This window comes from Haemorhous mexicanus, chromosome Z (genome assembly GCF_027477595.1).
Source record: "Haemorhous mexicanus isolate bHaeMex1 chromosome Z, bHaeMex1.pri, whole genome shotgun sequence".
In the NCBI taxonomy this organism is placed as follows: Eukaryota; Metazoa; Chordata; class Aves; order Passeriformes; family Fringillidae; genus Haemorhous; species Haemorhous mexicanus.
Genome location: NC_082381.1, coordinates 20,169,551 through 20,182,560, shown reverse-complemented (window position 1 = coordinate 20,182,560; position 13,010 = coordinate 20,169,551).

The window sequence follows — 13,010 nt, the reverse complement described above, 5'->3', positions numbered from 1 at the left end:
GATGAATCAAAGTATCATTTTATAATGACAATTTTTTTTTTTTAAACAAAGATGTTTAGTTTCAAACAGGTCAGGTAGGAGTCAATAATGGACTATGCAGAAAGCTAAAATAATGTTCAAGCTTTTTCTGTAAAGTTCTTTTAATTATGTTTGATTTATTTTTCCTTTGAATTTGGACCCTGAATTTATTTACAACACAGTTTCATGTGGAGGTGTGTTGAAGAGAGAAAGCTTTTGGTCTTTTGGATGGACTATAAAACATGCTGTCTTGTTCATTTCCTCCCTGCTTTTCTTTTGTAAAAAGCTTCCAGCTGTTTCCAAGTAATGATTAGGTGTTGGTTAAAGTAAGAGAGATGGAAAATTCAGATAATTCAAGAAAAGGTATGATTGGGGTCGAGTTATGGAATGCCACCCATCTCCTGAGAGGTGGGGAAAAAAGAGAAAGAAAATGGGAGAAAAATAAAACACCTGACTAATATTGTTCCATGTGCAACTATGCTGTTTCTTTTTTCCATCCATTTCCAGATCTAGACCCTACAATTACTTGAGAATTAAATAATTTAGCAATTATTTAAATAACAAATTATGTAAAGCTTAATTAACCATAATACACCCATCAGAAACATGAACAAATGTAGAACAGCAGGGAATAGATCTACCCACACAAATTCTCTTTCTTCCCAAAAGACCTAGCACAGATAATTGCCTTCCTCTTGGTCCAAGTGACTAGAAAACATTTGGGGCTTTTAAGGATATTCCAGTGAGGAAAAGAGACCAAGCAGTGAGCTGAGTTAGTTTGTTCTGGTGTGTTTGTTTAAAATAACACAGAAAATTTGGATTTTTTTTTTTTTTTTTTTTAGCAGAAGAGTAATCAAATAATATCCTCCTCATAGTCTTTTAGTTTAGGACCAACCATTGTGATGGTGGTTGCAGGGGTCCCAGGATAAGGGAAGAGATGAGAAAGTTGACTCTATGTTCAGAAGGCTTGATTTATTATTTTATGATATATATTAAATTAAAAACTATACTAAAAGAATAGAAGAAAGGATTTCATCAGAAGGCTAGCTAAGAATAGAAAAGGAATGAATAACAAAGGCTCAGACTGACTGACAGTCTGGACAGCTGGACTGTGATTGGCCATTAACTAGAAACAACCACATGAGACCAGTCACAGATTCCCCCTGTTGCATTCCACAGCAGCAGATAATTATTGTTTACATTTTGTTTCTGAGGCCTCTCAGCTTCTCAGGAGGAAAAATCCTAAGGAAAGGATTTTTCATAAAACATGTCAGTGACCAACCATGGTTTTGTACCTCTTTCTATGCCCAAACAAATCTGATTTTTTTGTCCTGCCCTATCAGCATCTCTCTTTTTTCCTAACTTACGAGCCCAGCATCCATTCAAACTTCAAATAAAAACATATAAAATCCCTTTTACCTATAGCAACAGAATTCCTTTGCCTGTTCGGTGAGAGGACATATCTGAACCAGCTTCAATGAGATTCAATTCAGTGTCTTACAATACCCATTGCACAAGTCTAAAAATCCCAGGCAGGTTTTGTTGAAAGATGAAGATGTCCTGGAGTGAGGCCATAGAAGAAAATGCCTTCCATCACTCCCTTTCTTTTATTTTTTCGGAGTTCCAGGTGGACCAGCACCTTTGGCAGATGCATTAACACTGTCCCACGAGGAAAGAGAAATTTTTCCAAATGGGCAGCTCTCAAAGTATTTGGATGGGAGCTTATGCTGTTGAATGTCGCCTAGAATCCAACGGACAACTTATTAAGGTCAAAGAGTGTCAGTAACCACACACTCTCAGGAAGGGGTATGATTGAAAATCAAATCCATTGTCAGCTTTTCAAGTCTGGAAGAGGAAACCTCATTAAGATCACACTGCAGTACAATACGGTGAATAAGGTGTGGATAACAACAGAGAGGTCTAAACTCAAAATCTGTGTCCTTGGACCATGCCCAGAATTAGATGGGAAGGAGCTGCCTTGGCTATTGAAGCAATATGATTATCTTAACCAATTGGGAAACTAGCTAAGGTATTTTTAACAAGATAAAGAAGCATAAAAATGTGAGAAGGCATTATTGTAAGTGGGAGTGGAATTCAATTGAATAGGTGAGTTTTTTTCTAGGGGGGGCTGGAACAGCAAGTGTCAGTCCCAGTGTTGAAGTCATATTGTCACCCCCCTTTTCCCCAGCTTTCCCCTCCTGGAGATCACCAACTTCTGGATGATGCAAACATCTGGATGATGACCAGTGAAGGCACTTTAGCCACTGCTGTTTCCAGCCCATCACAGCAGCAATATAAAATTTGATCCACATTCGTCTCCTGTTCCAGTTTGTGAGCTACACTGATCACCCGTTGAAGCAGCTGCACTCAGTTTTAAAATCCATCCCCACACCAGGTAGAGGGTGGCTGAGCAGATAGAGGAGGATGAAGCAGGGCTGCAATGAAATAATAGTTTGCAACAACACCAAGTGTAGCTGTCAGAAGGTCGTACGAATTCTATCAAGTATCTGGAAAGATGAAATGGAAGCTTGCCAAGACATAACCTGTCAAGGGACTGGAGAATTCAAATGATTTGTTTTTACAAACCTGCATAGCCACCACACAGTTTTTTGTGAATTTCACCAAAGCTGGAAATAAATGATTTTTTCATTACCTTCATCCATGTGGAAACCTTGTATATCATGGGAAATGTTCTTGGAGAACGTGGCACTGACGTAACCTGTATTAAAAATGTGCTTTATATCAAATGGAAGGAAGGGCAAAAAAGAATGAAATACAGAATGTAATGAAAGCAGGTGTCATTTGATGTGATCTAGTTCAAACTTGTAGTTGCTTTCCCCCATACAAAATTTTAGCAGAGGCCTTCAGGATTAACACAAACCCAAATGCTGAGATATTTTTATTGTCTTAATAATCTTCTTTCTGAGTGATGGTTGAGACCCTCAGAATACATAAACCAAAATATTTGTACTGTGTTCATGCCTGCGGTATAACTATCTGATTACTATTTTTACACTGCTTTGGTGACTATGAGTAAAAATTGGCTAAAATCAATGCTGTTTGGTTGATGTTTTGTTTGATTTTGCTGCTTTGTTGTTTTGATTTTGGTTTTGACATGGTGGGGCTTTTTTAAAGGTGCTTGCTGACAAGAGTCTTGTCAGTCGTATTTCGGTCTATATCCTAATAACAATCCCACAGGAAATGCACACTGCAGGTTTGTGTTCAGGGTACTAGAAACAAAAGTCAGGAGCTTAGATGTTGGAAAGGTGTCCTTTATTATGTGTGCATTTCTTTGAGATAATTTAAGGGGATATTTAGATATTTGCCTGCAAACCAGCCCCTGCAGTATTCTAAGATAGGCCTAACAGTAGGAATATGGCTATCTGAGCTCTTACTCAGGCTCCCTTTTGGTTTTAGCTGGTCTAGATGCAGCAGTTTCTGTCTGAAATCTTGTAAGAGATGGTCCTGTACCCCAGCTGTTAGCACCCCAAATTCTTACCGGATCAAATCAAAGTTCTGGATGAGAACTGCTGTTGCTGAAGTGGGACATGCTGCTTTTTTTTGCCACTGTTGCTTGGTGACAGCAGAGTCATCAGTTTTTAAACCGTGACATCTAACACTGGCAATGTCCGTGAGTCAGCGTGTTTAGCACAGCACGTGCACAACACTGTGCCCCATGGGTTCTTGAGATGACCCTTATGGCTTGCCAAGTCATGGTTTTAATTACAGCAAATCCAGAGCTGTGCACACAAGTCCTACACCTCTCTTTCTATATATTGCACACATTTATCCTTTATTTCTGGAGTTAGATCTGAGGAAATCAGTATGCTTAGCTCATCTCAGAGCACAGTGGGGTATTGCTTGAACTGACTGATGTCTTGCACACGTGAATAGTGAATGAAGAACTCAGGCAACCCAGGCTTGATAATTTATCTAGTACAGCATTTTTGCTGGCAGCACAGCTCTGTCTCTGCTGAGTGCATTGTCATCAGTGCCTTTGTCCATATAATCATTATTTACATTATAAAAACCCCATGAGGCCCCAGTCCTCAGCACTTTACCAATGCCACTCTGCAGTCCAGAGCCCTGTCCTGGAGAGCAGTCTGGGTCTGTGGGGTACAATACTTCCTTTGTCTAGGTTCAATAGCACAGCAGAACCAAGAAGATTCTCATGTGCCTGTGTGAGAGGAGAAGCCTTGGACTGGTCACAGCCAGTCTGATGTGCTTTTTATTCCTCTTATTTGTCTGCTTTGTTTTGACTTCTTTTATAGGTGCAGCTGAATTCTCAAGCAGGATTGAATTTTTATGCCTGAAATTGTTTGTTGTACGTTTATACTGAAGTAGTACATCTACATACTGCTGTTGTAAACAGCATTGTTTTGTGTCATACAGAAATTTGTGAACTTGTTTATTGGCTCTTGTCTCTGGCATAATAAAATCCATCTGTACTTGGAGCAAAGAGATAAGGCTTGGCTAAATACAGGACTATTCCTTTTTGTAAATTTTTACTCTCTTTCCATGAATTAAGAGTTGTTCTTAACCCCTCTCTGTTATCTTGTCTTCATGGTCTGGATAAGTTCTTGGAATGTAAGAATTCAGTCAACATTAACTTTGTTCCTCTGCTTTGCTCAGTTTAAGATTGTTTCTGTGACAGCAGGAAATGAATTTTTTGAAGAAAAGTATTTGGCTCTGGAGTTTTTCTTAAAGATCTATTGTTATCTTCCATAAAATGAGAACAAATAAAATCAATTATTTTGTTGAACCTTTCTGTACTGCAATTCTGTTCACATATGTATAGTTACTGTCTAATCATATGCCCTTGTCCTCCAGACAGACCAAACATGGTCTGGTTTCAGACAGACCAAACAATGCATTGCTATGTCCACAAATGAAGTGTTATGTTTTACTTTGTATCAGACTTATTTCATGTCAGGATGTATATCAATAAACAGCTAGTCACACATGCATGTATAAAAAATTGCAGAAATGAAACTCTTTAAACTCTTCCCCATGAAGAGTTTACGAGGGGGCAGGATGAAGTCACCCATGATTTTTGGTAAGTCACACTGAGCAGCAGCTAACATTGCAGCATCCATTGTACACCTAATTTCGTTGTCTCTACCGTTGACGCTGCTCTAGATGAGACAATGTTGATCACAGGAGAAAGCAGGCCCACAGCCTGTTTCTTGAGTACAGCTCTGCAGTGAAAAGGATAGGATTTTTTGGCTTACCTTGGTGTTTGAGTTGCTGAAGTACTGACAGCACTATCCATAATTCAGTGATAAAAACTGTAGCACTATACACATAAATGGCTGCTGTTCAAATATCGGGACATCCTCAGGCTAGACCACTGATATCAACAAATATTTTTATCCCCATCTGAATGATTCTGAAATTGAAGAAGTGACTATCTCACCTCAAGTCACACTGCAAGTTAGAAAGCACCCATGAGTGCTTAATATATGTTATATAATATTCTGTATAATTTAGCACATGTATTTAATATATATTAAACATTCACCAGTAGTTTCTAACTTGCTATGCAATTTACGACTGTGCAAATCCCTCCCTCAGTTTCTGAATATATAAATAGTAAACCCATCAGTGTTTATATTTTAATATTTTGTACTTCTTTCATTTTTTCTATTCTGCCCTCTGGCTGTTCTTTTCCATGCACCTGGTAGCTGCCATGCCTTAAAAGGTACCTTCTTTAGCTCCATCGACCTATCTGGTGTGGGCACTTAGGAAATAAATCTCTGAGAATTTCTGAAAATCATCTGTAAGTTGTACTTGAAATTACAGTACCTTTAGATTTGATCTCTGAATTGAGTAAAACATTTTTATCTGTAGATTAATCAGAAGCCTATGATCCTCTAAGCCTATGGTTTATATTTTATTCTGGGAATTATAAACATATAACAAAGAAGCCACTAAAACCAAATAGCTAGCAAAATGATCCAGTACTCATTCTTTATGAAAGAATTACACCACAAATGTAAACAGATCAGAGGATATTTAATTATTTAGGCTTAGATTTCAGGTGGGACATATCCAAAGTAAAATCTGAATACAAGAATAACTTGTTTGCATCTTTGAAAACAAGGCCAACAGAGTCAGGCATAACGCATTTATTTACCATGAGGAGGGAGAATATTTGCTTCTAACTAATTTATAAAATTCTTCCCTTCAGCAATATGGAAGTAATTTTGTGGTCAGTGGGATCCGTTGGATGTCCTTTCCTAGTTTAAGTGTTAGATAGTGTATGTGAGGCATGCAGTTCTGTGTGTAATGTACTCCATCTGTTACAAGACTGAAAGGCACATTTGGTGCACGCGCCTGCCAAATGAACTGCTGTGAGCTGCCAAAATGTAAGATGTTAAAAGGGAGAGAAGGTTGAATTTCCTGATTGTCTAATGCCTGTGAATGTAGCAACTGGAAAATAATTTCTAGTGTGGCATACTCTGGAAGAATACAAAATTATTTATATTCCACAGTCTTTGGTGTTTCCAGTCACTTCCCTACCTTCCTCCCTTGTCCACAGTTGTCTCTCTCAGCAGTGAGCGGAGGTTTACTGCCACCGGGCATTACTCAGTCTCTCCCTGAGGTGCACAATCAGGCATCCTGTTTTTCTCTTGGAATCTCCTTGCCTTCTGTTTCAAAAATATCACTTCTCTGCTAGAAGTCATGGCTACCCAGCAGAGCTGGGATTTCTTAAGCTGAGGAACCAGACCAATGAGAAGATTCTGGGTGCATGATGCATCCAGTTAAAGCAAAGCAAACTTGAAACAGCTCCAAGCTCCCTACCCTGATAAGGTAGAAGGTGTACCCACAGTCACAGAAGAATGCATCTCTATGCTTTCCCTCCATTCCTCCAGTTCTGTGCAAGGGTGACTTGCAGTAGACAGAGGGGTGTGGCACTCAGACAGACAACTGCAGGCTGCTGGTGCATTGCCAAGTTGTGTTACCCCTGCTCAACTCAGAGCCCTGCTCTTGCTGCTTTCCTCTGCAGAGGAGTTAGTCCTTGGCCAGTGAAGGAGAGGACAGAAGGATTTCGGGCACGGCTTGGCCTCAGTTTCCTCCTGTGGCCTGTAGGGCATAAAAGATTCTCCCCTTCTCACCCTCGCAATAAGGAGAGGGCTGTGGAAGACTTGTAGCCTCTGAGTTGTGCAGTCTGCATCAGCATTGTGCAGGACTGACGTTATAATGCTCAAATTAAACAAAAGTAGACTGACCTAAAGCCCTGTGTCCCCACAGTCTGTGGAAAAGTGGTCTAAAGCTTGAGTGGAAGCCTGCTTCTGTCCAGTGGTGGGGCCATGCGCATGGTGAGTGTGTGTATGGTGCAAGGGACAGACCATTTGCAAATCTGAATATCTGATATTTAGAATGCTTTGCTATTTGATTCCCTGAGGATCATGTTTGTGAACAGAGGACATATGGTGATGGATAATAGATGCTAAAGGACAAAACACACTGATGTCAGAGAAAGAGCAGCAAGGAGTGAGTAGGTGTACAATGAAATCTGCAGCAGCGAGATCATCTCTCTTTTCTGCTCTCTCAGTTTCTTCCATGAATAAAAGATAAGTCTGTCAAGGCTATGGTCTAGACTGCATATTGGAGCAATTTCTGCTGAAACAATGGGACCACAAAACAGTTTGCATTGAAACTTGAAGGTTTTAACAGGTTTTAAATTCTGGTTTCCCTTTTGAGAATGTTTGCTTTTGGGACATTCTGCTTGAATGGGTAGCTCTTGGATGTGTTGAAAGGGTTGAGGTTTCCTTTTGCCTGTGCAAACAAAGCTGAAAGCTCTGATTTAGACAGAACTATTGTGTGCATTAATTTAATTGAGCAAACACAATCAGCTATAATGAAAGAAAAGAATTTCTGTGCTGTATTGCAAACGGGTGTTGCACTTCTCAGGGATGGATTATCATGTTGACAGGACCTGCCCTAACAGAGTGTGGTATTGTCTTTCTTTTTGCTGCTTTTCATGGAGATTCATGGTGGTAAAAAAACACCAATCAGCTTTACAAAACCAAGAGAAAGTAATGATGCATAAAATATAATAACAGGGCAGAATTACATCTGACCCAAAACTCTTCCTAGATGGTCAGTGAGGTCAGTTGTGAGTAATGGTGGCAAAGCTGAGGAAATTACATAGGCTAATAGACCAGAAATTTTTTGTAAGTAGTCCAGTACAAACTCAATTTCAGGTACCACTTCTGTCCCTGAGCACTCAGTTTGCTGCATGGCTGTTAACAGGTGGTTTCATCTGAGTCTTCTCTCTCAACTGCTTCTGGATGGAAAGCACATCATGGGAAAGGACTGCAGCATTAGAGCAGCTCCCAGCTGCTTGGAAAGCTGCACAGCTGCTGTTGAAACTCAGTATAATTTAACATCAGCAGTAATGGTGATCCACCTTGGGCAAAGAACTAGACTGGATCCAGGGCTGGCTGACCTCCCTCTAGCTCAAGTCCTGTGAGATACAGAGCATGAGTAATCCCAGGGATCCAGAGACAACAGTAGCTGTTTCAGGACTATCGGTACATCTTTTTGGTATCTAGTGATGAAACCAACTTGTACACCCTAGCCAAGAAATGTGAGGCCGTGGTGTTATTAGCTGCTCCTTTTATCACAGATCTGTTGGCGAGTGGGAGAATCAGGATGACACATGCAGGTGTCTCACATAAGGACCTAACACCAAAAATGACTGAGCAAAGGAAGAATTCTTCCAGTTGATAAAACAGGGAATCATTCACTTAGGTTCAGACAGGAGCTGAAAGCACAATTTGTATCATAAAACCAGATAAAGTAAGAACTTGTCTAAATCCAAAATTTTAATGAAAACCATAAAATGGAAACTCACAGGTGTAGTCCGAGAATTTGTCTAAATTTCAGGTTGTAGAAGTATTTTTCAGCTAAGCACAGGATATCAACTCAATGCTTCCATAGTGTCAATTCTTAAATGTTTATTCAAGACTCCCAGGGCATTCATCAGGAGCTAACCCTCTGGTTATTAGGCTCCTGGACCCAGATGCCAAGCTTTGCACATTGGAATAACTGCAATTGCCTCGGCAACCATGTGGTGTGGAAGAGATCCTTCAGGATATGCTGCCTGGGGACAAGAATTATTAATACTGCAGCAAGCAATGGTGCAATATTCTGCAGCACATCACAAACAAAAAAACTCCAGACTTTGAAATGAAGTGGATTTCTCTGTAAACTGGAAGAAATGAGCTATGTTTACCTATATAGTCAGTGAAAGATGAGTTGAAAGTGGAAGAAAAGACTGGACAACTGTGCGAATGGCAAGGCTTCTTCAGTTGTGACTCCCTGAAAATTGAACCTGTACACGGACTCCTTTACAGGTGACTAGGATAAATAAATAGATATCATTTTTCTCAGTGCAGTTTATGTGCTGAGATGTAGAGGGGTGTCTATTTCTCGGGTTCAGAAGGCACTGAGAAGAGTGGAAAGAGGAAAACCTTGGGAAATTAAGAATTAAGTGCCCTTTATTTCTAGAAGCACTTCTAGAAATTCTGAGAGCAATAAACAATCCATAATCATGGCCATTGCAGGAGAGTCAAGGGTGAAGGGGGATTTAAGTACTGAGTAGCCTCTCAGAAGAGTTAATTCCAGAAAGAAAGAGACAAGTGAAGGAAAGCTATAGGCAGAAAGTGGTTGCAAACCCTTTGGTTAATACCCTTTTGTAAATTCATCTCTGTGTAGAGATGGTACCTGACCTTAAGCTGCTGGGAGCCACTGGCTGAGTGAGAAGGAGGCTCACCCAGGCAGCACTGGCTGTTCAGTGTAGTTGGCTTCCTGCAGCCCATCCCCTTTCCCCCAGGACGATGAGCTCATAGCAGATACTCTTCCACTTGGCTGTGTGCCATAGACTGAAGTGGATTTGGAATGTGATCTGTATTAGCAACAAGCTTGTGCTATACTGAGGCAGCTCTTGGTATATTGCTTGTGCTGTAATGCTTCTCAAATAATTATGATTTAATTGTGATAGTCATTCAGGCTAACGTATGCCTGCATTATCTCATACTTTTTTGTGGGCAGATTTTACTCAGCCTGTTTGGCAACTGTCTCAGGAACAGGACATGTTAAATTTCTTCTTCCATTTGTCTGTTCACATTATATTCCTGTCTGATAGTATAACATTACACATGGTTCTCGAAAGGTCATGCCAACCTTTTTGCTCTGTACTTTCTGTAATTCTACCTGCTTCCATCTCAAGCAGCACTGAAGCATACATACCTCCCTTGCACCAAACCACATAGCTCAATGTGACCAAAACATGCAAACATTTTCTTCCCTGATGGTAAATAACTTTTCTCTTTGTAAATGTGCTGTACATACTGCATGCAAAATGCAGACCAAACCAACAACTGAGATGCACTGATGAGAGAGAAAAATGCAAAATGAATTCTCTTATTATGGCCTAGTAAAACTCTTTGGATGTTATATAAAGCTGCAGATGGGATTGTCTGGGAGCCAGGGTGTGGGCTGTCCTCATACTTCTGTGGCAGACACAAACACAGTCACACTCCTGTTTTCACACTCAGACTGCAGCAAGGATTGAAGCATCACATGATAAAAAAGAGTAAAATTTAAGTGTAGAAATTTGCCATAAGTAGTAATCACTGCTGGCTACCTTTGTAAGAAGAAGAAAGACAGATTTATTCAAGCCCATGGTTACAGTTGTACAGATACTCAAATACATCTACAGATGTTTGCTACCCACTAGGAAATCTGTCATTAAGAGTGGGATTGTTGAAATTAAGCTGCAAGAGGCATTTTGTGTAGAGATTGCTGCTGCCAACTTAGTGGAGTACATGCTGAGTGGTTCTTAAAATGCCTTTCAATCGATATTACAATTGTGATGCAGGCACACATTTATCAGTGTATGTGAAAATTCTGTAAGTCAACAAGAACAAATGAATAATGCAGGTGCAGATTAGAGACTTTGTTGAAACAATGACCTCTGACAATTTAGGTGGCATCAGAAAAGCTACAAATGGCAAGGTAGAAACCAATGATTTTATATTGGCTGCTGTGGTAAGTAATGGAAGGAAATCTTCCTGTCCTTCTCTGACATTAATTTCCACCCTAGATTAAATTTTGTTCCCTGCTATTCTGACTATTTAAATTATTATCCTCCAGCAAGGTCACCTACACAGCTATAGATTTACTATGTGCAATAAGGTTCAAGGACAGGCAGTATACATCAAAGCAGCATCTCCTGCTCTAGTCCCAGTACAATTGTGGGTGGCAAATCCACAGAAGAAAGTACATGAGGAGGAGATATACTGTCATTTGCTATGACCCACAGCTTTTAGGAAACCTTGTTAAACACAATTTCCAGGTACTGCATTAATTTTCTAGAACATATTTTTTCAAATATGTTGCTCCCTTCATGATTTCAGAGACATGATACTCTTTACCCAACTTCAGCTAACACATAATGGGGAAAAAAAATAAGGTAAACTTTTATAATTGAAAAAACCTTGGCAGAATCAGTCCTTGGTTTTTTAAATTTTGTTGTGTCAAGGCCTGAGGAGATGGATAGAAGTATATTGCCATAAGGGTGCATTTGTAAGTGTTTTTGTACTTTAACTAGAAAAGAGGCTTCTACTGGCCTCACTGAATCAAATATTTTCACTTTGACAGAGAGGACAAATTTTCAGAAATCAGGTAACATGTCAACACCTTGGCCTAAGTCACTGTAATGGGCCCAGGGTTTTGCCTTGAGCTTCAGGAAAATGGAAGATTAATTTTCAGTGAATGCAATAAGCCCGAGTCTTAGATCTTAGATCAACTGTTGAGTGCATGGTTTCCTTTCTGTGTTTGGGGTTTTTTTTGTCTTGTTTTGTTTTATTTGTTTATTTGCAGGATTTTTGGGTTTTGTTTTGGTTTGGTTTTGTTTTGCTTGTTTTGTTTGGTTTGGTTTTTTTTTTTTTTTGTTTTTGGTTGTTCTTTTTAAAAATTTGTTTATTTATTCCTTTAGCATTCCCCGCCTTTCTCCTTGCATTGTTTCTGTCATCCTGGTTTTGACATTTCTCAGGCTCACTACTGGAAGAGGAATTTATGTGACAGAAAGAGTAGAAGAGGATATCTACAATTAAAATTCACTTTCACTAAAACTAAAATTCGCTTTCACTAAAAAATTCACTAAAACTTTCAATTGCTAATTTCAGCATTAAAAAGAAGCAGCAATATATTTGCAGATTGCAGTGGAACTGAATTTTATCATTTGTGTTTGTTTGTCATTTAGAAGTGCACAGTAAGTCCCCAACAGTACTGCAACCTAAGTATACAAGGCATAAAGTAAATAAACTTAGAGTATGTCAGGAACATCCCTCAGGACTTTACAAGCAAATTCAATTACTCACATCAGACACATCCAACTGGAATAAAAAGGAAAATTGGAGGGAATAGAGAAAGTCTGCATAGTAGAAATGTTTTAATCATTATTTGAGAAGCACAGCAAAAGGTTTTTGACTTGGAGGAGCCAGATTTGAGGGGAAAATAACTCACATATGATGTATAGGAGCATGAAGGGATAGTTTGAGGTGAATTGAACAGGAAAAGAGAAACCTCATTTTCCAGCTACTTGTTCTTAGGTATGTTAACAGGCAGCATGAAGGAGAGCAGGAGAGGCCAACACAGAAATGGGGTTGTGTTAATTGCAGGGGTCTACACCAAGTGGGGCAGCCAGATACTGTAGGTGACTTCTGGAAATGTGTGAAGATGTGGAGAAGGTGGAGAAGCATGACTATAGGAGCAAGGATCAAGCAGCAAACCATGGAAGAACAGAGATGGCTAGTAGGAAAGGTAGGAAAATGTGCCAAAGATTGAGTAAGACAAATGGCCAGGAGAAGGCAAGAAAATTTTCCTTGGAGTAGAGAGGAAGAACAGGAAGATGGTGGGAATAGTGCTGTGAGAAAGAGAACAAGGAAGTATAACAGGCATGAGGTGAGGAGGAAGAT